At 34.7% G+C, this 10,552-nt stretch overlaps 1 long non-coding RNA gene across 1 annotated transcript in view; it reads left to right on the top strand.

Moving 5' to 3' along the window:
* LOC107586960 (uncharacterized) overlaps positions 1-8,522 on the top strand; it is a 70,009-nt gene extending 61,487 nt beyond the window's left edge. Inside the window, exons 5-6 of the long non-coding RNA XR_001609419.1 lie at positions 4,199-4,339; positions 8,363-8,522. This is a non-coding gene — a long non-coding RNA (uncharacterized lncRNA). The remainder of the gene's footprint in view (positions 1-4,198; positions 4,340-8,362) is intronic.
* The last annotated feature ends 2,030 nt before the right edge of the window (positions 8,523-10,552 follow it).

Below are 10,552 nucleotides of genomic sequence, written 5' to 3' on the forward strand. Positions count from 1 at the left end.
ACCTTTTTTATTTTTTATTCAGTGGCGGAAATGGGCTTCCATACAAAATCAGACTTGAGCACCTCTTTTTAATTTGAGATCGCACTGAGGTTAAATATATTGCATTTTGGGAAAGAAATCAGTTAAATCTGTTTGTGTGTGTGTATGCGTGTGAAAACATTCAGATGTAATCGTTAACTTTCATATTTAACTGTAATTTAATTACACATTTTTTCTCAGTAACTGTAACTGATTACAATTACATTTGTAATTAAATTACGTAACTCTGTTACATGTAACTAGTTACTCCCAACACTGAGTATAATGTAAAAATAGTATTGATTTATTTAACATACTGTTACATACATCATTTTACAAGATTGAGAACAGCAAAAAAACGTACAAATAACTGCAAAGAGTGTGTTTGTATGAGTTGGTCTTGATCTGTGGTGTGTGTAAACGCCGGCACGTTTAATTGAGAAAAACCGCTTTTGACAGATCAGAAAGAGAAACCCCTTTGTTTTCCATCAGGATCAAATGAGTGCTCTTGAAAGACCAGCAGACTGTGTTTTATTAAGTAGGGGTCCAGCCTGGAGCCGTCCACATCAGAGCCAGTTCTTTGAGCAGCATTGCTTCTCTCCAAAGTGCTATTCTCTCCTAATAGAGAACTGAAAGCCGCTGCGACCTCGAAGTTAACCTCCGTTGAGACATAGAGCTCCACAGATGCTCCCAGAATGGTTATTTCACCTTGTAGTTTATCCCTTTGCAGATTTACAGTACATAGACTATGTGTGCAGTCACCTTTAACCTCTACTGCGAACATGCGTTTAGTTGGCGACATGTATGTCTGTGAATGTCGACAGGTTTTGCTATTCTTGTGGGGTTTGCTTAAGGATATAGAAACAGTATTGAGTGGTTTTGTGTACTCGTAAAAAATAGTAATTTCCCACAGCTTAACTGTGGTTTTTGGTTTCTACATTGGTTTAGCATCCATACCAGGGAACTACACCAACGCATCTCTAGCGTATAACACCCTTGAGGTTTGAATCAGGCTTTTTAAATGAGTATAGCTGCACTGTCTGCTCATTTATGCCCTTTATTCTGCATCCATTGGGTGTTAGTAAGTGCATGAGGGTGCACTGCTAGCCTACTAAGTAAGCTGGGTTATTGTTGATAACTAAAACTAGAACCATAAAAAATGTTACTTGAAATAGTATTACAACTTATTTTATTTCAGCTAGTTTTCCAAGGCAACATTTCTTATTTTCATTTAGTTTTGAAGGAATAGTTCACCCCAAAACTCCAAAAATTGGCTTAAAATTTACTAACACTCAGATCATCCAAGATGTAGAAGAGTTTGTTTCGTCGTCGAAACAGATTTGGAGAAATTTAGCATTACATCAGTTTCTCACCAATGGATCCATTGAAGTGAATGGGTGCCGTCAGAACGAGACTCCAAACAGCTGATAAAATCATCACAGCAATCCACACCACCATCGATTAACATCTTGTGAAGTGAAAAGCTGCGTGTTTGTAAGAAACAGATCCATCATTAAGATGTTTTTAACTTTAAATTGTTGCTTTGGGCTAAAATATCCTCTATCCTTAATATTGCTTTCTTCAGTGAAAATGTAATGTTGTCTGAATCGGGAGAATTATGCACAGATCAAGCACCGTTTACAAGCGAAAACAAAACAAGTCCAAAACCGTTATAAACGGTGTGATTTTGATGTGAGAGAACAACAGACTTTTTCACTGGAGGAAGCATTATTATGGATTATGGTCTGATATATTGGTCACATGTGACGGTTTAAAGTTAAAATGCCTTAATGATATATTTGTTTCTTACAAACACACATCTCTTCACTTCACAATATGTCAACTGATGGACTGGAGTTGTGTGGATTACTTGTGGATTATTGTGATGTTTTTATCAACTGTTTGGACTCTCATTCTGACGGCACCCATTCACTGCAGAGGATCCATTGGTGAGCAAGTGATGTAATGCTAAATTCTCCAAATCTGTTCTGATGAAGAAACAAACTCATCTACACCTCAGATGGCCTGAGGGTGAATACATTTTCAGCAAAAACTATAAGAGAATATTAATTATACTAAAACGACACTGGATTAAAATGTCATAGTATTCACTTTTCTGAATCTGAGATCTGATCGGTCAGAAATTAATTTTTTTAGGTAGGGCTTGATGAAGGGTAAATTAAGGAAGTGCTACAAATCTGAAATGTCTGTGTTTGTGTCATTAGTATCAATGGAGCTGTACAGAGTGACTCTTTCCCCTTCTAGGCGCATGTACAGCATGATAACACCGACCAGATCCATTTGTCAGATCAACTTCCCTGCAATTAGACGAGCTCGTGGCCTAGCCATATCAAATCAAATCATGCTGACGAATCTACTCTCTCTTCTGTCCCTCTGGCTCGACTCTCACGCTCTCTCTCTCGCTCTGTAGTCGAGTTCTGACATGATGGCAGTTCTCAGACAGATTCATTAACTGCTTGGCTTTGTCGTGTTGAAGGATTCAGTCAACATCGGATGGGATGTTGAACTTTACATCCAGATGTGGAGTGACAGCAAACAGACTCCTATTATGCTGCATTTAAATTTAAAGCAGTTTTTCAATGCCAAAAGACGTTCTCATATATTAGTTTCATGTGTAGCTATCATCGTCTTTTTTATTTTTTTTACTCTGGTATTAAGGTTAACTGAAACTAAAAAATAAAATAAATATGAACTGAAATATATACAGTATATATATATATATATATATATATATATATATAAATAGAAATTACATGTTATGTGCAACTAGCTTAAAAAAATAAGTTTAAGTACTAAAATAACTAAAATTAAGAAATAAAAAATTGTATAACAAATGTCGCAAAAATACTAATAAAATGACAAAAACATACATTTATTAAAACTAAAATAATATTTATATTAGAAATATAAAAATATAAATATTATAATATTTATTAAAACTAAAATCTAAATGAAAACCGAAAATATAAAAATAAATTCTACATTTTAAAATACCAAAATAAAAATATTAACAAAAATTATAACAGTAACACTTCATCTTTAAATATTTCATAATAGATTTAAAGGTGAATTTCTTTATTTTCTAAAATATTACTTAGTTCTAACTCTAATTTCTGATCGAATGAACTGTGTTCAGAAGCATTGCTTGACAATAGGCTTATTTATTTAGGCTATATTTATATATTTATAGTACTGCATTTATAGTATTATAATTATTTTATGATTTTTAAAAATAGTGCTTATTAAATAACAGATGTGATTTTTTTTTTATCTGTAACTTGTTCAATTATTATCTTATATTATTATTATTCTTTAAATGTGCTAAATCAATTTTTGTTGTTGTTTGTAAAAAGGTTAGTGTGGCTTGTGTTTGCACATGCCTGTGTTACATGTATTTGTTTGTGTGTGTTAATCCGCATGATGTTAATTTCAGGTGATATGATTCGGTAGCAGAATCAGGTCAGTGATAATCTATTTCCCCTCATCTGGACAATAAAGGTCAATGCTCATACCTAGACATCAGCCCCAGGACACCTACTGTACCACACTGTGTGTGTCTGACTGTCTCTGTGTATATACATGTGTGTTGCAATGGTACACCAGAATTTTCAGACAAGAGTTTTTTTTTTATATGATCCATGTTATGAATTTTAATGCTTTCTGCAGTCAGATTCACCCAGTTATGTCAACATGTTGAAGTACTGTTGCAACCATCCCCATATGTCATCCATCGAGCGTCTATGTCATTATTAATACCTCTAGTGTATTTGTAGTTTTTGATTGATAGAAGCATCTTTTTTTTTTTTGACAAGGTTCAAAGTTTTGACAAAGATGATGTGTAAAGTAAAAAAAAATTCCAACCCTTTTCATCCAGAACGTTTTTGAAATGCACAATATGCTGTTAAATATTGTATATAGAATATATGTTATCATAATAAACCATTAAATCAAATAATAATAAATAAACAATGGAAAAATATCTCTTTAATGTTTCAGTTAATGATATGGACATATGGCCGTTTCGATTTTCCACACAGTACAGCTGATACTCCCAACGCTAGTGTTTCACAGTACTTTGGGTCAGGAAAAACAGAAAGAAAGCACCATATGAAGTCTTAAACCTACTATATGAAAACCTTTGATGTTTCTTCTGTTTCAGAGATAAATTACAGATGCTGGTCAATGGAGCGTGAGAGAAAGACAACATCAAAACATCCATGTGTGTGTGTGTGTGTGCGTGTTCACCTGGTGTTGCTCTTGCTTGACTGACTCTGGAAATCGATGGACTTCAGGAGTTACGGTGAGCAGTCCAGTTCAGTAAACGTTACTGCCTGCAGTACTGCCAGTATGCTCCAATTCATTCAGCAGGATGTATTTTTGTTAGTACTGTTACAAAGCAAAACACTGAACATCCACTCTAATGTTTGTTTGTACTTTGTTCAAATCGTCACCACAGTTTAACAACAAAATACTTTATATCTTCTCTAGAAATATTTGTTTATACCGTTTTGCAAAACAAACTTTAAAAATCTGTTTTAACAATTTTTGTACTTTGTTTCTAACCAGCACCACAATTTACCAACAAAATGCTTAGTATCTCCTCTGACAATGTTTGTTTGCACTTTGAATTGTCATTACAATTTACCAACAAAACACTTAAGCTACAGTAATCTTAACAATTTGTGCTTTTTCCATAATTTGCAACAAAAGTATTGAAAAATAACAAAATGTGGTTTTGTTTGTTTTTTTGCTCAATTTGTCATCTCGATTTGAAAATAAAGCAGAAGTTATCTGCTTTAACAATGTTTGTTTGTATTTCAACATTGCAACAGCAATTTGCAAAGAAAACCATAACAGTGTTTGTTTGCGCTTCATCTGACTCAAACAAACAAAATGCTATGAATATCTGCTTTTACAATGTTTGGCTACCTTTTCCATAATTTGCAACACTTTAAAATCTTCTTTAATAGTGTTTGTTCATTGTTGGATTTGTCACAACAATTTGTAAACAAAACTGAACTGAAAACAAAACTTTAATCATGTTTGTTTTAATTTGTTCAGTTACCACAATTTGCAAACGAACCCTAAATATCCACTTTAACGATGTTTGTTTGTGCTTCAACCAACTTGTCACCACAGGTTGCAAATAAAACATTTGACATTTGAAGTACTTGTACTTCATCTAACTTACAATCACAAGTCACAAACAAACGCTCAATATCTTCTTTACAATGTTTGTTTGTACCTTATTTGATCTCTCAGCACAACTTGCAAACAAACGTTAAACATCCACTGTTTGAATTTTTTCCCCCATCATTTTCAACAAAAACTGCTTTAACGATGTTTGTTCTCAAATTGTTGTTGAATTTGTCACCAGAATTTGCACACAAAGCACTAGATATCTGCTCTTAACAGTGTTTCTTTGTGCTTTGTTGCAGTGGATTCTTAGGGTTCGTTTGCAAATTGCGGTAACTAAACTTTGTGGACTTGTCACCACAAACAAACGAAATGCTAAATATCTTAGTTTTAACTATGTTTGTTTGTACTTGACTTCTTAGTACAACTTGCAAACAAAACTCTTAAAATCCCTTTTAGTAATGTTTGTTTGTACTGTTGCAAACAAACTTTTTCAACACAGTTAAACATGTTTTTTCATCTTGTCACAATAATTTAGCCATTTTGTTTCAATTGTCAACCCAGTTCTCAAACAAAACATTAAATATCCACTCTAACAACATTTGTTTGAACATTGTTCGACTTGTCCCAACAATCGCATGTTTAGCTAAAGGAAAATAAATATCTGTTGACAATAGCCACAGTTTTGTTTCACAAAGGGACGCTTGTTGTATGTCCGCAATGTGTTACATTGTTTGTAGACACACTTGGAGGAAGAGACAGTCAATCTAATCTGCATTTATTATCGTATATGTGTACAGAGGTGTCGTGTGGCGGCCTCACTCCCCTTTATCTGTCAGGGTTCGAAACACACATGCCGTGCATAATGCGTGCTGATGGAGGCAGGTTAGGACCCCAGAAACGTGTGTGTACATGATGCATGTTGAGAGGGGAGGTTAAAGGGGTTGTGTGTGTGTGTGTGTGTGTGTGTGTGTGTGTGTGTGTGTGTGTGTGTGTGTGTGTGTGTGTGTGAGTGTGAGAGAGAGAGAGTGTTTTGACAGTAGCACTGCCATCAGCTGCATAGTGTGTCTGGGTTAGAGTTTCACCGTCTGAATTTCCCTCAGGTAAACAAGGCTCGCCTCCCTTACCAAACACAAAGCCTGCATCAGACCCCTCACACAAACACAGCATATGATTGCTCCATGAATTCTGCTTTATGCTTTCGGAACTATTCAAATTATGCAGTACTAGCTTATTATTATCACAGCAACTTCACTATGTGAACTATGTGTTATTTAATTAAAAATTGCATGGATTTCTAATATTGTTATAGTGGATATGGTAACACTTAAAACCGTTATATATAATGCATTATAAAAGTAGTTTTAATGCATTAATTATGCCTTGAATTACACCTTATAATGCATTGTATGATCTCATGAATAATTGTAACCAAAATTATAAAACATAATCTATTCATTTAGAAAGTTTAATGCATTAAAAAAACACAGGACAAACAAACAGTAAAATATTATAATGCATTTTAACTTCGGTTGCAATTATTTATGAAAAGATATAATGCATTATATATATAAAGGCTTTTAAGTAAAGTGTTACCGCCAACACTTAGTATTTTAATTTTTTTTGCTTGCAATATCTCTTGAGAAGTGAAGCGAAGTACAAACTAATGCTGTTAAGGCAGATACTTAGCATTTTATTTGCATATAGTGAAAAAATTATAATAAGCGAATGTTTTTTTTATAGTGGATATATACAGTAGTGCTTTGTTTGCAAATTCTATTGGCAAGTCGAATAAAGTGCAAACAAATTTTTTTTGCTAAAGGAAAAATATCTAACTTGTTACAAAAACACATTTCTAACAAATATCGTCAAAGTGGATATTTGTGGGGTTTTTAAATCAAATTCTGTTGAGAGGTCAAGCGAAGTACAAACAAAAAAATGAAAGCATTTTGTTTGCAAATAGTGGTGAGAAGTCAAAAATAAATGTTTTTAGGTTTTTTTTTTTTGTAAATTGAATTGACAAGCCGAACAATGAGCAAACAAAAATTGTTAAAGCTGATATTGAGTTGTTTTGCGAGGTGACGAATCGAACGGTAAAAAAATTTAAGATCAGATATTTAGCATTTTGTTAGCAAATTGAGCTGGCAAAATGAATCAAGTAAATTGCAGTGAGACACTGAACGAAGTACAAACATTGTTAAAACAAATGTTTGTTGGACTTCTGACCACAATTTACAAAATACATACGTTGCTAAACACTTGTATTTAGTGTTTTGTTTGCATATTATGGTGAGATGCTGAACAAAGTACAAAAAATTGTTAAAACGTATTAAGTGTTTTGTTTGTTCGACTTCTCACCACTGTTTCCAAAATACAAGCAAACGTTCCTGGAGCAAATATTGAACGCTTTGCTTGCAAATTTACTATTCAAACAAAGAGCAAACAAAAATGGTTGAAGTGAATATTTAACATTATGTGGAACAAAGTACAAACAAGTGTACTGACTGTGGGTTAATTTATGTCAAAAATGTGCAAACATTCCTACATGTCAGGTAGTAACGTTCATGATAGTTTATTTATGTTGCTCTTGTTCTGGCTAACCTTGTAAACGTCCATCTGTGAAAAACAATTTATTCTCTGCGGTCTAGCTCTTTTTCTGTGCTGGTGTGACATAAAGTGACAGAATGCTTTAGTGTGACAATGATTTCAGCCTTACAAAATGTCACCGTTCTGCTCTCTTTCCCTCAACACATCTCTACGTATGTGTGTGTGGAAACCGAGAGGTAGAGATCTGGCTCGCGGCAATTCTGCCACACACACAAACACACAAACCTGCCAGCACATAGGAAAACTTGTGATTAGAGCAGAAAGCAGGTGACAGCAGAATAATAATGCATTATATGTATTGCATGAGTTGCATGAATTTTCCTTTTGGTGTTTCTATTCCTTTCATTTTCTCTTTCTGAATGAGTTTTTGCTGTGTTGGACAGAGTTAACAACAGTATTTCAACACTTTGTGACCACTTTCAGAATGAGGGCAGTGAATCAGTCATAATTATATGCAAACTATTTCTTTTCAAAGTTCTCTCGCTCTTCCCCACCTCCTCTCACACTATATATCGCTTCTGTTCCTCACTGTTAAGAGTATTCCAATTAAATACTCGCTGCTTTTCTTCCGGAATCAAAGCAGAGGAAAGAACAAAACCCACAGAGATCAGAGAGCTGTGTTCTCCGGGACAGAGAGGGGTCTTCTGGGTACCGGCTGAACTGACAACCCCTGGAGCAGATATGCGGCGCTCTGCACAAATTGAACTGACAGCAGTTTTTTTCCACAGAAAGTATAAAGTCCTGACTAGCATAGAATTGTGTTATGTGGGGTTATTTGCCTAGGCTATTTATACTGAGAAAAAACACTCTTTTATAATGTTTTCAATGGTGTTTACTCGTACTGAAATACTGTGAAAGAGTTTTATACACTACTATTCAGCAGCGACGCGACACCGCTTCTAAATCTACAGCATGAAATAGAGAGCGCAGTGCAGTTTGATTCCTAAATGAACAACTCTGGTTCTTCTTATTGAATCTGAAAAAAAATTAGTGTGACCAGCATAGTCCAATTCCGAAGGAATGCATTTTTTGAGCTTGTTTTGTAAATCAAAAATATACAGTGCGGCCAGTACTAAATGAAAAGTCTCTTATGAGTTGGCAATTTTTAGTGAATCACACTTACAGTGCAACCAGTGCAGTTAAATTCCTGAACAAATCACTCTTATGAAACGTTCTTTTTTCGTGAATCAGAAAGATGCAGCACAGCTAGTGTAGCTCAATTCTGAACAAATCCATCTTTTAAACCAGTTCTGAATCAGAAATATAGAGCACAAGCAGGACTGTCTGGATCCTGAATAAAATTACTCTTATGGGTTGGCTCTTTTTAGTGAATCACATACATATAGCACGACCAGTGTAGTTAGATTTTTGAATGAATCACTCTTATGAACTGGTCCATTTTAGTGATGCAGTGGAGTCCAACTCCCGAACGAATTATGAATCTTTTTAATCAATCAAAAAGTGTAATTCAATTCTTAATAAATCCATTTTCTGAGCCGGTTTGGTAAATCAAAAATAAACAGAGCGACCAGTGTAGACAAGATCCTGAACGAATCACTCTTATGAGTCATCTCTTTAGTGAATCCCATAGTGTGACCAGTGTAGTCTGATTCCTGAAGAAATCACTCTTATGTACCAGTTCTTATTGGTGCATCAAAAAGATGCAGCGCAGCAAGTGTAGTCCAGCTCAAGAACGAATGACTCTTGTGAATCGATTCTTTTTAATGAATCAAAAACATAAAGCACAACCAGTGTAGTTCAATTCTGAATTAATTCGTCTTTTGAGCCAATTTTGTAAATCAAAAATAAACAGCGTGGCCAGTGTAGTCCAGATCCCAGACAAAATGACTCTTATGAGTCATCTCTTTAATGAATCACATACCACAACCAATGTAGTTTGATTCCCAAACAAATCATTCTCATGAAACAGTTATTTTTAGTGAATCAAAAAGATGCAGCACAGCTAGTGTAGTCCAACTCCTGAACGAATGACTCTTATAAATTTGTTGTTTTTAATGAATCAAAACCATATAGCGTGACCAGTGTAGTTCAATTCGGAACAAATTCATCTTTTGAGCCCATTTTGTAAATCATAAATAAATAGCTCAACCAGTGTAGTCCGGATCCCGAACAAAATGACTCTTATGAGTTGTCTCTTTAGTTAATTGCATAGCACAACCAGTGTAGTATGGTTCCCGAACGAATCACTCTTATGAACCAGTTCTTTTTAGTGAATCAGAGCGTGATCAATGAAATCTGATTATGAAAGAATCAGTGTTATGAACCGGTTCTTTTTAGTAACTCAAAACATGATGCGCAACAAAAAAAATCTGATTCTGAATGAATCACTCTTATGAACTGGTTATTTTGAGTGAATCAAAACAGACAGCTTACAATTTGCTGTTATGTTGTATTAATTGCCTGCGAGACTTAACGTGCCCCTATTATGCCATTTTTAAGGTTCCTAATATTGTTTTGGGAGTCTCCTGCAATAGGATGACATGCATGCAAGGTCAAAAAACGCTTTCGTTTTCTCAAAATATGCATTTAATATCACCTCATTTTCCAGCAATTCTCAAAGGATTTGTTCAAAGCAGTTCAAAGATTCAGTCTCTCTAAACCCCGCCTTTCCGTGAGCCTGCTCTGCTCTGATTGGTCAGATGGCCTAGTCTGTTGTGATTGGTCTACGGCATCCAGCACATTTTGGAAACGATACGCCTATTTTAATAGTTCTGTATTTTGAATGCTCTATAGAAAATATAAACATCTA

The sequence above is a fragment of the Sinocyclocheilus grahami genome, unplaced genomic scaffold (genome assembly GCF_001515645.1).
Source record: "Sinocyclocheilus grahami isolate Dianchi unplaced genomic scaffold, SAMN03320097.WGS_v1.1 scaffold87.1, whole genome shotgun sequence".
NCBI lineage: Eukaryota > Metazoa > Chordata > Actinopteri > Cypriniformes > Cyprinidae > Sinocyclocheilus > Sinocyclocheilus grahami.